The sequence below is a fragment of the Xyrauchen texanus genome, chromosome 6, assembly GCF_025860055.1.
Source record: "Xyrauchen texanus isolate HMW12.3.18 chromosome 6, RBS_HiC_50CHRs, whole genome shotgun sequence".
NCBI lineage: Eukaryota > Metazoa > Chordata > Actinopteri > Cypriniformes > Catostomidae > Xyrauchen > Xyrauchen texanus.
The window spans coordinates 33,995,571-34,012,244 of NC_068281.1; the positions used below are offsets into that span (position 1 = coordinate 33,995,571).

Below are 16,674 nucleotides of genomic sequence, written 5' to 3' on the forward strand. Positions count from 1 at the left end.
TCTTAAGATTATTCTGTGCACTATCAAGTGCTTCATCAGAATATCAGTTGTGTTGCCAGTCTTCGCGAGCAATTATCTTGTCGCAAATATTGCATCGCGCTGTTGGCATTGAGCCTGCTGAAATGTAGCCACACTTTTGATCTTTTTCCATCTATGGGGGTTGGGACGCATACACACTACAGCCTCACGTGTGAGCCAGCAGTAACCGCATAAACTAGTGTTTTTCCTTGATCTCTAAACACAGCCAATCACTGGCACTTTTAGATTTGGGCACATCTAGCATGCTACATGCTTATCACTGACATTGATGAGATTAGCCCCTTAGGTATTGAAATTTTGTACCGAATCGACAATACATTTTTTGATACTCTATAGTTGAGAGGCAATTCAGTCAGTGCTTTAAATGTAACAAACTCGATACCCAGCACTAGATGGAGCACCATGTCACAAGGCAAGAGTAATTATGAAGTGGCTCGGAGATCATTATTTTGAAATTTTGGATCCGTGGCAAGGCAACTCCCAGAATCTTAATCCCAATCCTCAAAAGGCGAAAGTGGACAAGCAGAAGACAAAAAATGTTGATCAACTCCGAGATCTAATAAGGCAAGAATGGATCGCCATCAGTCAGGATTTGGCCCAGAAGCTGATATCCAGCATACCAGAGCGTAATTGCAGAGGTTTTGAAGAACAAGGGTCAACACTGTATATATTGACTCTCTGCATATATTGAATGTTTTTGCCAATAAAAGCCTTTTAAAACTTTAAGAAATGCTTATCATTGTTTTCAGGTGTACCATAGAAAGCTGTGAAAAATAATCTACAAATACTGAAGCAGCAAACTTTGCAAAATACAATATATGTCACTGCTAATACTTTTGGCCACGGCTGTAGTCACTAGTAGTGGTCGACCGATATATTGCAAATGCCGATAAATTGGCCGATATTCAGACTTTTTTTCCATTGTCGGCATTAGCCGATATATTTTCCCATTTTTCCCATGTTTTTCTTGAGGGTCTCGAAAATCACCTGCTTGCATGTGAAGCGACTGAGACATGTAAACTACCAGTCATAGTTCGCTTTGTTATTATGTGCCGTTGTGTTACTACAATTAGATCTCGACATTAACGCTTGTCCGGGACAAGTGGATTTTTGCAAGGGCAAGTCAAAGTGAATTTTACTTGCCCGACCAGACAAGTTGCCTGATTGAAACCTTAATAATGAAAAAAATACTGGGTTTATTTGTGATTTAGCGTATACATGCATCACTTATTAAAAAACATTATATCCTGCTGTTGAAAATAATCTACAGTGCCTGAAATTCTGCACGGGATTCTGAGTATTGTCTTTGTCCAGAACTCCAGAATCTGCATGAATACAGGGAATCCGCTTTTGCGTGTCCTTTTCCCTCTCTCTCTCCCTCTCATGCAGCAGCGCTTGTTGAATTTGGTGTGAGCACACGAAGTGGACACATTTTTCGACATGTCAGTGTCATTGTACTGTGCCTGTATTAACAGAGTGATGCGAGCGTTGCAAGCATATAACGCTGCCGCGATCCAGGTTTGCAGCCTTTACGTAACGTGGCGCTCCGTCATAAGTCATAATATAGCACCTTTGACAAGAACTGCAGAAATAGCAAAAGTGCTTTTTGTAATGCTACCTGCTGCAAATCAAATCACTTTATTGTCACACTACCATGTACACAAGTGCAACAGTAGGTGAAATTCTTGTGTGCAGTTTCGAAGCAACATAGCAGTCATGACAGTGACCGAGACATATACCAATTACAATAAACAACCTATTTACGCAACAAAATGTACATATCAAATGTACACATACTTACACAACACAATAATTATTTACAACACAATAATTATTTACAACACAATAATTATATACAATGTACAGTAAACAATACACACAATATAGAATACAATAAAAAATAAAACATTTTATATGCAGTAAAATATATATGCAGTATTTATATTGTGGAGAATATATTTGACAGTCCAGTGTGAGAAAATAAGATTAAGATATATAAAGTGCAGTGCTGATTGTTGATCGTGAGAGATCAAGTGTTCAAAAGTCTGCAAGATCAAAAATTGAATCAGTCAATTTTAATATGTAAAAATATACAAACATAAAAATAAAATGGTAATATAAACACTATAATATTAACAATATACATAAAATGAAAATATATTATCTGTCTTTAAAATACATGGGTCAGTCAAAAATAAGATTCTCCATAATGAAAATGGAAAATCGACATAATAAAAATATTAGAAATGTAATACTATACTATATTTATGTTTGTTTCATGCAATTTTGAATATACCAAACATTTTTAACACATCCAAATGTATTATTTAATAACTAAAATGTTAGTTTGTAAGACCATAAAGTAAAAAGTAGTATATTTATATATATATATATATATATATATATATATATATATATATATATATATATATATATGTATATGTGTTGAGGTAAAAGTAATTTTAACAAATACTATACATTTTTATGTCATGAATATTATGATATTTTTGGTGGGTTGTTCCATCTTGATATATATGTGATTGCTGAAATGAACATACCATCCATGGTTGCTGGACTACTGTGTACTGTTATTTCCATCTTCATAATAAATTAACAATTTCTTCATGTGCAAATAAATTAATACAATTTGATGACTAAACAGAAATCAGAAGAAACTGCTATTTTGCCGCTTACCATTTAAAATACAATATACATTTTTGTTTTGTTTGAAATTGAGTAAATATAGTGCTAAATAAGCAATTTATGTGTGTTATTTACTATATTAAATTGTGTGATATATTGCATTGTATCGTTCACCTTGCTCTCTGGATATTGGCATTGGCCATTAAAAACGCATATCGGTTGACCACTAGTCACTAGTGAGTGGCAGACACTGGACAGACATTGAAAAACAAAAACATGTTTGTATTGGAATCCTCCTGCTCCATCTCCTGCATCCAGGTTTTGCCTTTTTGTTTAGTGGTTTTATGTATCATATTGAAACTTGACATTTGTAAGGCATGAATTGATAAGTCTTGTTTGACAGTGATAAGTCTATTAACCCACAGCTAGACAAAGACACAATTATTCAAATTTTTGTTAAATGCTCTTCATATTACTCAGGCTTTACTAGAATGAACAGAACATTTGTTACTATGAGGCAGTTGTTCTTGAAAGATGTGGTTATCGAAACATAATGACTAGGATTTTTGTCTGTTCATGTCTCCCAATGCAAGATTCGTGTTTGAATTTTACTGGTCCTAGTTTTGCATTTTAGTCACCTTTTAGAAAAGGCTAAATTTTCAAAACTCACTTTCTGTTACAAACGTGTGCTGATTAATTTGTCTTGTTTTAGGCCTAACTTTTAATGAACTTAATAGTTGTATGATATTATAGTGGGATTTTTACATTGTCTCTAGCTTTCCACCGCCCCATAAAAGATATTGGAATGCATAACAAATTATGAAAGGAATTACTCTGCAAAATTCCCCACAATTCAACATTATTGACCTGCATGTAATTTTATCCATAGTATCCTAATAGTTGATACATTTTCTGCTTTCACACACGGTCTCTGTGCAGTCAGGCCTGTGCTTCACTCCTTATTGTTAATGGTACAGTTACAGAATCTTCTCTTCTTGTTTACTCATGGGCCTGAAATTAATTTTTCAGATACATGAGCACGCTGTCAACCAACTCCCGGTGGGTCTGTTTCACCTCCTTATTTGGCTGCATGGTCTACCAATAGTTTCAAGTGTCATACTGTGTTTTTATTTTTTTACTTATCAGTGAAGCTGTTGTTCAGGCTCACTTCCTTTTATGATTCATACAATTCATGCATGTTCACGTTCAAACCAACGAACACTGGTATTACAGCTGGTTGGACGCTAGGTGGTACTATGGGGAAATTTCGTTTAGCAGGGTTGGGGTTAAGCCTACACAATCATGCAAGACACCTTGACTTCAAACTTAAATTTTTATTTATTTTAACAAAAAATTCAATTTAAACTGGAAAATAATTAAGTGCAGTTAAAATGGTGGTGTTGTGTTACAGCTGTAATATATATTTTTTGCAGCTAAATTTTGTCTGGAAGAATAAAAAATAATGGTTAATTTGATCTAAGGGCTGTTAGATCTGCAGCTCCTCCTGTTCTAAAACAGACACGGAGGAAAAAGTAGTGCGACCACACATTTGGTCAAAACTGTGAACATACAGTATTTGCACAATCCAGAAATAATAATATCCACTGAATGTAGAGGGGTTGGCTGATGTGTATGACTTTTTTCTTCAACAGAACACAAACAAAGATTCTTTCATCATTCTTAACTGCCTGATAAACATCTTTGTCTTACAACATTTGGCTAATGTTCCACAGACACCAATGATGATATGATAGTGATGCTGAAGTGTTTTGCAACCTATGTGATCTGCCAAATTATGAGACCACTGATCGAGGCATAGGAAGTGAATATCGGCCAATACTTACCAGTGGTCGATCAACCAGAGCATCCCTAAATAAAAACCTTTATGGTACATTGAATGACTTCTGTTATTGTGGCACTGTGAATGCAGGCTGTAAAGCAACATGGCATGGTGCCTTACATCTGTGCCATGATGTCAGTGGCACCCAGTGCCACCCAAATATGCAGACACACACTGTATAGTGTTGTTGTTTTGCGCTGTTATAAGATGGAGCCATCTCTACAGTGAACACCTACAGTTATGGTTAGATCATTTATAATTTTGTAAAGCCATTTCCTCCTACAACGCCCTAAACCCAGCCCTTTACTTGAACCCTAATTGCATAATGTTTGTGTTTTGGCTGGAAAAGTCAGTCATCTGCTTTCAGTCCCCACAACAGGGCCATTAAACCACACTGCAGAGGAAATGAAGCACTGTGTATATTTGGATGAGGACAAAAGTGCTCTTTGTGTGCTGGAGAATAGAATGCCGTGTTGTGCCTGTTCCTCACTGTAGGTGGAGGTTTGGTGGCCATGTGAATTGGACTGATTCATGGCCTGGCGCCTCCATAGGATTCCTAAACTTCCCACTGACCGGGCACAGACTCCGCCCACTAAACAAACCCCTCCCAGCCATGCCACTGCGAGCCTGCTGTGTCATGTGTGACATCACTAAAATCATGAAAACTGAGTGAAGCCTATACATGCATAGTAATGCCCACCTACACTGTGATTTTGTTGAGTTTCTGTCTCTAATCCATATGGATATTATACTTCTCTGACATCAGATGAATCACCTTCATAGCTACAAAAGTTCTTTATTCCTCTGAATCGAGAATATGCATTTTTACGTGATGCTTACTGTTCGCTTGTATAAAATTATAAGTTGCTGAGTGGTGTAAGTAATTATTTTATGAAATACACTGTATGGGGTCTCTGTGTGTTAGTCCTATATAAAAGTGATGCTCAGAATGACCTACAATCCCTAGAGAAAACTATCTCTTTAATTTTCTCTACAGGTGTGTGTAACCCAATCTGCTTCTCACACATACATTTTCTACCAGTCAGTCTCAACAGTGTGGTCCCTTCTTTACTTCCCATCTGAAGTAGTTGTTTTATCCATGAATGACGTACTTAAACCTCAAAAGCTTCCACTTTGTTTAGCCACAGTTAGGAATGCAACGATCCGATACATAAATCTGTATCGGCTCCGATGCTGACATTTTTGGATGGATCAGGTATTGGTCCGACGACCCGATCCAACTCTGATACTGTGTGTTAGTCATGTTTGTTACTGCCAATCTCCAAAACTGACATAAAAGAACCATAAAATTACCATTAAAGTAGTCTTGTATATTATATTCAAACCCAATTGAAGACCTGCATTAGCTTTATGAATAGTAAAATGCTGTTTTATATAAGTAAATAACAGGCAGTATGCATGCACAGCGTGTTGGTGAATGGTGCTGCTCCGTTGACACACAAACATAACATGCAGGCAGCTGGTAAGGCGGTCGCAGCTATTTTCAGCCATCAGAGCTCGTGGCATATTTTTTATATGCGAGCGCTACTCACTGAACAACATCTCGGATGTAGATGCTCAATAGTTTGGTTCACTTATAATATGCATTTAGAACAGCAACAGATGAGCATTTTGCCAGAATTTGTATAAGCAAATTAAACTACTGTGAAGTAGCCCACAAACATACACTTAAAGGAATTCCTTGAGTGTTAGGATAGTCAAAATAAAAGCATGAGGGTTTTAAAGTTAAAGGTGCACATCTAAAATATAGTGTTGTTGAATTTTTTTATTCTAAAAGTCAATAATAATAATAATTTATTGTTATTTTCATTATTTCTATATTTAAAGTGTTTCAAGAAATAACTGAATAAAAAATTGACTGATATCTTGAACTTGTTACAACAGATGCAAGTTGAAAAATGTATGCAAAGAAACTGGCTTCTTTTCTACTTTGGGGGTGCTGTTCCAAAACTTGGTGAGCTGCCTCACTGTCTACTGCCTGTCTTTTATGGCGGCTTCCTTGCAGAAAGGATGCCTCCTAAGAGGCCTATTTGGAACGCTCTACATAGACGGCAGCTCCGTGCATCGGGACACTCGACTCATGACTGATTTCAATACAGGTGACACGAGGGAAACAACATGATCCTCTAATGAATATAAATGCACGCAGCACACACACATTGTAGGTAAAATAGTCAGTTTTGTATCATATTAAACTGTGATTTATCAATAATTTTCAGTGTTGAATGGTTTGAGTATATTTTATAATATAAATTTCTCTTGCGCTTCATTCGCCATCCGCCGAGCTCATCACGGTGCATTTTGGGATCACATACCTGGGGAAGGATGCACACAATGCTACCTTAGAATTTGGTCAAAACGAGATATCTCAGGATGCAGTATAATTAAGATACCTACCTAGGCTTGGAACAGCCTATGATGTCACCTATGATGTCTTAAAATGCTGGAGGATGCTCACTAGGTTTTGGAACAGTCCCTTAGACTGGAATTACTGTTAATTTTGCTGCTACAATATCCAGTAGACTAGTTAACAGTAAAGTTTTTCTCAATAGACTATACATTTTATAGTGAAATAATGTGTAGTTAAAGATTTTTGTTTCATTACATATTAAAGAATACCCCTAATTATTTTCGCACAATGAGGTAAAGATATTCTAATCTGATTATGGAAAAAACACTGGTTTCAGTATCAGGATCTGGATCGGAAGAGAAAAAGTGGTGTCTGTGCATCCCTAGCCACAGTACATGGTTTCAGTCTGACCCTAATTAAGGAACAGATGTCTGCTGGAGAAGGTTCAACAGTCTATCTTTGAACAAGTAAAAATGAGTATCAACAAATGTTCTCAGAATACTGTAGGTCTGTTTATAAAAAGGGTGGATAGTTTTCTGTATTTTTCTCATGTTCCGTCTTTGTCTCTTACAGTTAAAAATAAAATAAGGTTTGGCTAAAGTTTGCTATAGTGCTTCAACTAGCTGAATATTATGATAATCGATTAATCAAATGATTAATAGAATGATTATTAGACTATTGAGCAATTATTGCAACAATAGGTGTATTTTTTCACTTGGTTATACTTTTTGCGAGTGCAGTAAATTCTAAATATCTTATTTGCTGCTTCTCAGGTGAATGCATATTTTTAAAAGGATTCTTAGACATTTTAAAGTATCAACATTCTCCGGTAACTTTTTCTTCTGCAGTATAGCTGCTAAAGAAAATGTATGTTGTTTTGAAGGAGTTTTAGATATTTATATTGGAAAACAAGCTGTGACGAAGAGGAGGGTGGGGCCGGGCCGTGACTACTGCGTGTGGCTCTCCCGTGCATAGTCATGGCCCTGCCCTGCCCTCCTCCTCGTCACACAAGCCAAAACAAATTGAAAAGGTATTTTGTTGCAGTGTATAATGTGGCGAAGACTACCCTCTCTCTCCTTTCTGTTCACTTCAATCCATCTTTAACTCTCAGAAAAACAAACTCTTTCTTATTAATAAAGCTGACACACAGTGACATATATTATGATTCAATAAGTCGGGAGCCATCACGTTATCATCTAGCTGCATTAAGCGTCCATGGTCGAGGGATGATCGTCCCCGCGACAGTGTGTTCATCAATAGGGTGCAGTTTCAATCTCTCCCACTTAGATCGGGACAGTTGCACAACTCAGAAGTTGCAGGCACTGACCGTACAGAGAAATGCCAGTTTCAGAGTTTGTAGTTATTAAAACGATCTGCTTCTGTATTATTTTAACTTTAATAAAGCTACATTGCATTAAAACATTTGAGATGTAACACCGGGTGTTTCCTTTAAAGACGCTCGGCACGCATGTTTTGCTCCACCCCACTTATTCCACAACGAGAGTGCTTCTGTATTTACTTATTTTGTGTTCCCCTTCTGTCGCTCTCTCCACGTTGTGTCAGAGAAGCGACACTAGGGGTCTCTCTTGAGCGCCGATATTCACCTCTGAACTATGAAAAAAGGCCAATGAGAGTTGGCAACCAGTATTTGCATGTCCCGCCCGGACATACGGGTATTTAAGCCGCGCAAATACGGAATTCATTCAGAAAATTTCTTCGAGCCGATGGTGGTGTCTGCAACTGCTGCATACTACACACCGAAGTTCCTGTCATCCCTCTGCTGCATGACTGTTGGATTCCACGGCGCACAACAGCGGCTTTCTCCTGTTTGCACGGCTGTGCATTCCTGCCCTGGGCGATCGACAGTGTAGATTTAAAAACTCTCACGAGTTTTTTCCCTAAAAGAGTGATTTTATTTAAAAGAGTAATTTCCTCTAAAAGAGCAAAACACAGCGGCGTTGAATGTCCTTTTATGGACGCTGTCTTTATAAAGATGCCCTTCCGCCTCTGTGTTGTTTCTGGATGCGGTAGAGTGCTCTCCGCTTCCGACGGCCACAGGCGCTGTCGTGTCTGGGTAGCGATCACACCGAGGCTGCGTTTAGGATGGTTCATGTTCTCACTGCGAGAACATGACCATGACAACGTTAGCGTCGCGGCTTGCTTACAACCGTGAGCAAGCTCACTCCAGCCGCCTCGTATTGCTCCTTCTTCCCACGGATTGAGGACGATGCGGCTGGCGATGGAGGCGATTTGGGGATGGCTGCGGTGCAGCTCGCCGGTACGCCCTCGACCACCCGCGCCCAGCACGCCGCTGATTCTCGCCCGTGCTCGAGGCGGCGGCGACTCGCCTCACAGCCAGTCAGCCGACTCTCTTGCGATGGAAGCCGATGAGCTCGCCACGACATCGGAGGGCGCTGCATCTGATGCAGAGGACTCCCTGGCTGCCGCTTCGGGCTTGCACGCCCAGGCTGAGGCTGACGCACAGATGTCCGACATGCTTTCCGGCAGCCAACAGCGTGGGCTTGGATTGGAACCCTCCATCCTCCCCACAGCCATCACGGCTGGATGACTGGTTCCTGGGATCTCGCGCCGCCACAGCCTCGCCCCGGTTCCGCTTTTCCCGAAGTGCATGACGAGCTGACGCCTTCGCGGAGAGCACCCTCTCCACTCGTCACACCGCCACAGGCTCGTCCGCTCGCCACCCTCGACGGCGGAGCCGCCACGGGTACGCCGGCGATTCCCCAGGTGGATAGTAGGCGGTTGCAATCCATCTATGCCCCGGTACCCCTACCACCTGGCGAGGTCGCCCGCACTCCCTTCCCGGACCTGTAGAGCAACCTCCTCGCTGACAGCTGAAGGCCTACAGCGCCACCGACGCCGCCTCCGCCTCTGCATGCCATGGCTCTCCTGCAGGTCCACCTGCCAAGGCACTTCGCAACATGCACGGGTGGCCCTGATCCCGACACGCTGCAGGAACTGCGCCAGCGACCTCGCCCTGAGAGCGATGAAGGTCACAGCGCAAGCGCTCGGGCAGGCGATGGCCACGCTTAGTGGTCCAGGAACGTCAACTGTGGCTGAACATGGTCGGGATGCGTGAAGCCGACAAGACTCGCTCCTCAACGCTCCTGTCTCCCAGTTCGGCCTCTTCGGCGACACCGCCGAGGACTTTGCCCAGCAGTTCTCCACGGTAAAGAAGCAGATGGAGGCCATCTCTCACATCATGCCTCGCCACAAGCCTGCCGCCACGGCCCATGCCCCGCCTGCTCGCCGAGGGCGCCCTCCCGCAGCCAGAAGACAAGCTCCTGCTCCGCCTCAACCCGGGCCCAGCTCTCAGCCCCAGCGTCGAGCAAACCGCTGGAAGCGACGCCTCTGTCTCACGGACCCCTCGAGGACCCGGAAGGCTCCCAGGCGCTCCTGAGACAACGCACTCCAGAGTCCAAGAAGTTAGCTCCGAGGTGGTAAGACCGCCCGCCCCCGGTGGAGGGCCGGAGGAGAATCCTTTGTTTTTCATTTGCCGCACTCCTTAACGGGGCTGCGGTACCCAAATTCTCAATAAAGAGCTATTTCCTTTGTCTCTGGGGCATATGGCTCGCAAATGCCGTTCTCACGGCACTCTGCTTTCAGGCCTCAACAGTCCCGCTCCATGGACGCCGTGTCCCCGCCTTCAGCCCCACGACTGTTCCCCGGCCGGCCGGTTCAGACGAAGTCCAGAGGACGCCAGCATCAGACCTCCTCCTCAGTCACGTAACCCGCCCCTGCCGGGTGCGCGGAGCAAGGTAAGTGCTTTGAGTTTATTCTCAGCACCAGAGCCTCGGACGCCACGCTGCCTCCCGACGCCACGCTACCTGTTCCGCGACCGCTGCGAGCCCCTCCGGTACGCCCAAAAACCCGTCCCTTTGGTGCCCCTAGCACGGAGTTTAGAGGCGTGGCTTTCACTGCCCAACCCGCCACGCTGGCTGCACCGACCATTCGACTCGGTTACGCAATTCAGTTTGCCAGGTCTCCGCCCCTTCATGGGCGTACATTTTTCCGCAGTACACGGCCAACATGCCCATTCCCTGCGCGAAGAAATCGCCTCCCTTCTATTAAAGGACGCGATAGAGCCTGTCCCTCCAACCGAAACGAAGAAGGGTTTCTACAGCCCTACTTTGTTGTACCCAAGAAAGGCGGCGGCTTACGACCGATCTTGGACCTGCGAAGTTTTCAATCGGACCTTGTCCAAACTCCCGCTCAAAATGCTCACCCAGAAACAAATTCTATCTGGTGTCCGGCATCTAGATTGGTTCACAGCGGTAGACCTGAAGGACGCGTACTTCCACGTCTCAATTTTCCCTCGACATCGACCCTTCCTATGGTTCGCGTTCGACGGTCAGGCGTATCAGTACAAAGTCCTCCCCTTCGGCCTGTCTCTGTCCCCTCGCGTCTTCACGAAAGTCGCAGAGGCAGCTCTTGCCCTGCTCCGAGTAGCCGGCATACGCATACTCGATTACCTTGACGACTGGCTCATACTAGCTCACTCTCGAGAGTTACTGTGTGCACACAGAGACCAGGTGCTCAGGCACCTCAGCCGTTTAACTGGGAAAAGAGCAAGCTCTCCCCGGTCCAGAGCATCTCTTTTCTCGGTCTGGAGTTAGACTCAGTCTCGATGACAGCACGTCTCTCCAACGAGCGTGCTCAGTCAGTGCTGAAATTTCTCAATGCCCCCGTCTCCCAGCTTGGCCTCTTCGGCAAAACTGTCGACGACTTCGCCCAGCAGTTTTCGCCGGTGATGAAGCAGATGGCACATTTTGCCTCAGCGCAGCCAAACCAGCGCACCCTGCCTGCTCGCCGAGGGCATCCCCCTGCAGCTAAACAACAGGTAGCTCCGCCTCAAACCGGTCCCAGCTCTCAGCCCCAGCGTCGAGCACCTCGCAGGTGGCATATGCCACCCATCTCCAGGACCAGGAAAGCTCCGAAGCAATCCTGAGACGGGCGACCCAGGCAGTCAGACGTTCGCTCCGGAGCTGGTACCAAGACCACTCCGTCCCCCGGTGGAGGGCCGGGAGGATAATCCTTGTTTCATTTTGCCGCACCGCCTTTGGGCTGCGGCACCCACATTCTCAATAAAGAGCGATTTCCTCACACTCTGGGTCATGCAGCCGGTGCGCGCCGTTCTCACCGCACCCCGGCCCCAAAACTCTACAGTCCCAGCTCCCTGGATGCAGCTGCCTTGCCTCCGGACCTGCGACTGCTCAGCCCCGGCAGGCCAGCGCTGACAAGTTCCGAAGATGCCTCTCTAGGACATCTTCCTCCGTCTCTAACCTGCCCCCTGTCGGGAGTGCAGAGCAAGGTAAGTGCTTTGAGACTTTTCTCAGCACCCAAGCCTCGGAACGCTCTTTTGCCTCTTCTTACCTGCTCCCCCCTGCCGCAAAGCCCAACCCGGTATGTCAAAAGTGATCGTCCCATTAGTACCCCTCACGCAGAGTTTGGACGTACGGCTTTCGCTGCCCAACCCATTGCGCTGGTTGGCCAGGACCATCCGACTCGGCTACACGACTCAGTTCGCCCGCCGCTTTTCGGCGATATTCCGTCAGACACAGGAACAGTTTTTTCCCTCAGGCCATCCATCTAATGAACAATTAAATTGCCCCATTGAGCAATAATGATGTGCAATACTCAGTTTAATTTTAATTTAAATTTATATTATCCAACATATCCACTTCTGCCATTACTTACATTGCTCTGTACATAATATACTGTTTTTTGTTCTTTATACAGATTGTATTAGATTTGCACTACGTGTGTGTATGTGGTATGAAGGTGAGTGTATGTACGTATATATATATATAATTATTTATATTGTTTTCTTTTTTGTTTTTAATTACCTATGTCTTGCTGCTGTTTTTGGTATCGTTTGTATTGTTGTAGACTGGAAGCTCCTGTCACCAAGACAAATTCCTTGTATGTGTAAGCATACTTGGCAATAAAGCTGATTCTGATTCTGATATTCGCTACACCTCCATACGCAGCGGAAAAAGTCAGCACTTTACGGGCAGAGATCACGACTCTGCTTCTCAAGGACGCGATAGAGCCCGTCCCTCCAGCTGAGATGAAGAAGGGTCACTTCCGCCCTTACTTCATCGTACCCAATATGGCGGGTCCAATCTTGGACCTGCGAGTTCGCAACCGGGCTTTGCACAGACTCCTTTTCAAAATGCTCATGCAGAAACACATTCTTACATGCGTTCGACAGCTAGATTGGTTCGCTGCGGTAGAACTGAAGGACGTGTACTTCCACGCCTCCATCTTGCCTCGACACCGACCCTCCCTGCGGTTCGCGTTTGATGGCCAAGCATATCAGTCCCTGCCCCCTCGCATCTTCACAAAGGTCTCGGAGGCAGCTCTTGCATACTCAACCACCTCGGTGACTGGCTCATCCTGGCTCACTCTCTAGAGTTACTATGTGCTCACAGGGACCAGGTGCTCAGGCACCTCAGCCATCTAGGGCTTCAGGTCAACTGGGAAAAGAGCAAGCTCGCCCCGGTTCAGAGCATCTCTTTTCTCGGCATGGATTTAGACTCCGTCTCAATGACAGCGCGCCTCACCAACGAGCGCGCTCAGTCAGTGCTCAGGTACGTCGCTGTCTCTTCGAGCCCGGCACAGCTGTTCCTCTATAACAATTCCAGAGAATCCTGGGGCATATGGCATCCTCAGCCGTGGCTGCGTCGCTGTCTCTTCGAGCCCGGCACAGCTGTTCCTCTATAACAATTCCAGAGAATCTTGGGGCATATGGCATCCTCAGCCGTGGCCGAACTGGAGTCCCCTTGCAGCAGATGTCCAGACGTGTCGTGGTCACCACAGACGCTTCTCAGGGTTGGGACACAGTGTGCAACGGGCATGCTGCCACTGGCCCCTGGACAGGACCCCGGGTGCGTTGGCACATCAACTGCCTAGAGTTGCTGACTGTATCTCTTGCCCTACGGAGGTTTCTCCCACTAATCCTGGGCAAGCACATCTTGAGCAGTTCAGACAGCACCACGACGGTAGTGTACGTAAATCGCCAAGGCGACGTGCACTCTCGTCATAACTCGCCCGCCATCTCCTCCTTTGGAGTCAGCTGCGAATCAGGCTGCTGCGTGCCACTCGTATCCCTGGCAATCGCAACACGATGGTAGACGTGCTGTCACGGCAGGTTTTGCCCAGCGGAGAGTGGAGGCTCCACCCCCACGTGGTCCAGCTGATCTGGGATTGATTCTACATGGCACAGATAGATCTCTTTGCCTCCCAGGACAACTCCCACTGCCCGCTCTGGTTCTCCCTGACAGGAGCTCATCTCGGGACAGACGCACTGGCACACAGCTGGCCCCGGGGGGCTGCGCAAGTTCAGAGACCCCCTTCAAGCCGCTTGATTCAGTTGAGCTCAAGGCCCTCTCCCTGAAGACCTCTATAACAGGGTTGAGGACCTGAAAGCTTTCTCTGTCAGCGATACCTACCTGGAGTTCTGTTCGGCACATTCTCACGTTATCCTAAGGGCGTGACCGGGCTACGTGCCCAAGGTTCCTACGACCCCCTTCAGGGACCAGGTCATAAACCTGCAAGCAAGCTGCCCCAGGAGGCGGCAGACCCAGCCTTCTTGTTGCTGTGTCTGGTACATACTTTGCGTATCTATTTGGACCGCTCACAGAGCTCTAGATGTTCGGAGCAGCTCTTTGTCTGCTTCGGCAGCCAGCGGAAAGGGAACGTAATCTCCAAACAGAGGTTACCTCACTGGGTCGTTTATGCTATTTCCTTAGCTTATCACACCCAGACCGTGCCCACCCCCTTACGGGTTCGAGCACACTCAACGAGAATTGTGGCATCCTCGTGGGCGCTGGCCCATGGCACCTCCTTAGGAGACATCTGCAGAGCAGCAGGCTGGGCAAAACCCAATACCGTTGCCAGGTTTTACAATCTCAGGTTTGAGTCGGTCTCATCCCGTGTTTTGTCAGGTCCAAGCCGGTAGAACTCGGTAACGCAGCACAACCGACCGGGTGTTCCGCTTGCACACAGCGCCTTTCACTAAGTTGATCCAGTGTGCCTTCTATCCCAGGTTAGCCACTATGCATCGCTCCCTGGATGTTCTCCTCCCTAGCCTTCTGGCCAGCGAATTCAGCGGAGCAATTCGCAGCCAGATCCACTATGAGTCACAGGTGCTCTATACTGGGGTTGGGCTCCACGGGCTCAGTTCCTTTCTCAGGCAAACTCTCCGTGATGTATTTCCCGCGGTACGGTCCCCCTGTCGGCGGACCCGCATTTCCCTTGGGCAGCCCTTGTGTCACTTCATTCAACGCAACGTTGAGTGAGTGACAGAAGGGGAACGTAATGGTTACTGTTGTAACCTCTGTTCCCCGAGGAACACATTCAAGAATCATTAACGAAACCGAACTTCATGAAAATCATTCAGTTTAAATTATAATGCAGTCCTTATCATTACATTACTGGTCTTCCCTTCATTCCCTTGGCATGAACGCTTCTGAACATTACTTTCATCTTGCATCGAGATTTACTACAAACTACTGGCACGGGCACTATTTTAAGAGCGCTAGAGTTAAGCGTAGTGCAATGCCATTAGTCAGAAGTGCAAAGTCAGTGGGCATGGCCATTAAATTTAGGTATTTTCGTGCATGAGTACGCTAAGTCTAGGCGCAAGTAGGTTTGACGAAATTGCATGTGCAACACAAAAATGGGCAGGATTAATTGCAATATAATTCTGAGGTTTTCTCTGGTTATTATTCCACCGTCTGTGTTCTATTATTGGCTATAGTTCGCTCCCTCAGGCACCAGTGATATAAACCAAAACAGCCCATTCATAAAAAGTTGGTAGTGTAAATGGACTATATGTAATGATTTAGAAGAATTGAAAATTATGTTCTTTTGTGCATTAACTGAATCCTCTTTCATATTTCTATGACAGTGACTTACTCCTTTTATACGCATGGGAAATGTGATTTGGATGTAGGCTCTTTTAAATTATAGAGAAGCTAAGTATTATGAATCATTTTCATCTACTGACACACAAATCATGGCTTGGATTAACAGTGATTGTATCTGCACGCACTTCACTTCTATACCGATTTTGAGAAATTTAATTAATTTATTGAAACACTATAAAAATAAACCACAAATATTTCTAAATTGAAATTACACTTCAAATGAAATTAAAATATAATCAAAACAACAAAGTGGTCAAAAAAATCATAGCCTACCAATTCCAAAGAACTTCTTCCTCTGGCCTGTTTTGCAGAGACTTAAAAATCACTCAATAACAACAGGTGGAAAAATATCTTTTAGGCCTACAAATTAGACCACAAATTCAATTGTAAATTTAAACATAACAATTTTTAAAAAATACCATGACCTATAGATTTCATATTTATTTATTTTGTACTTTCATATAAGACTCATATAAACTGTTTGTCAGGGACATAATTTGATGTTCCACTATATATTTTCAGAGTTTGGACATGAACTTTATAACCACCTGCTGGTGGAATCTCCAAACTGCAAATGCAGGAACTGAATTTGTACTTTGCACTAATTTAGATGTGGTTTTCAAAGGTCTTAGCACAACTACCTATTTATCAGAAAAATAGACCATACAATACACACCCACAGTTTGCACGCATTAATCCACAATAACGCAAACACTCCCAACCATGGCCACTTGTGCTTTGCGCTGGCACAAAAATTGTGATTAGAATTGGCGCGCTCGCGAAAATTGGATAAGATGTTGTGGCACTCACGAAAATAGAGCCCTACATGT

At 44.6% G+C, this 16,674-nt stretch overlaps 1 protein-coding gene across 1 annotated transcript in view; it reads left to right on the forward strand.

Annotated features, from left to right (window-relative positions):
* LOC127645109 (activated CDC42 kinase 1-like) overlaps positions 1 to 16,674 on the forward strand; it is a 121,355-nt gene that overhangs the window by 23,040 nt on the left and 81,641 nt on the right. The window lies entirely within an intron of this gene.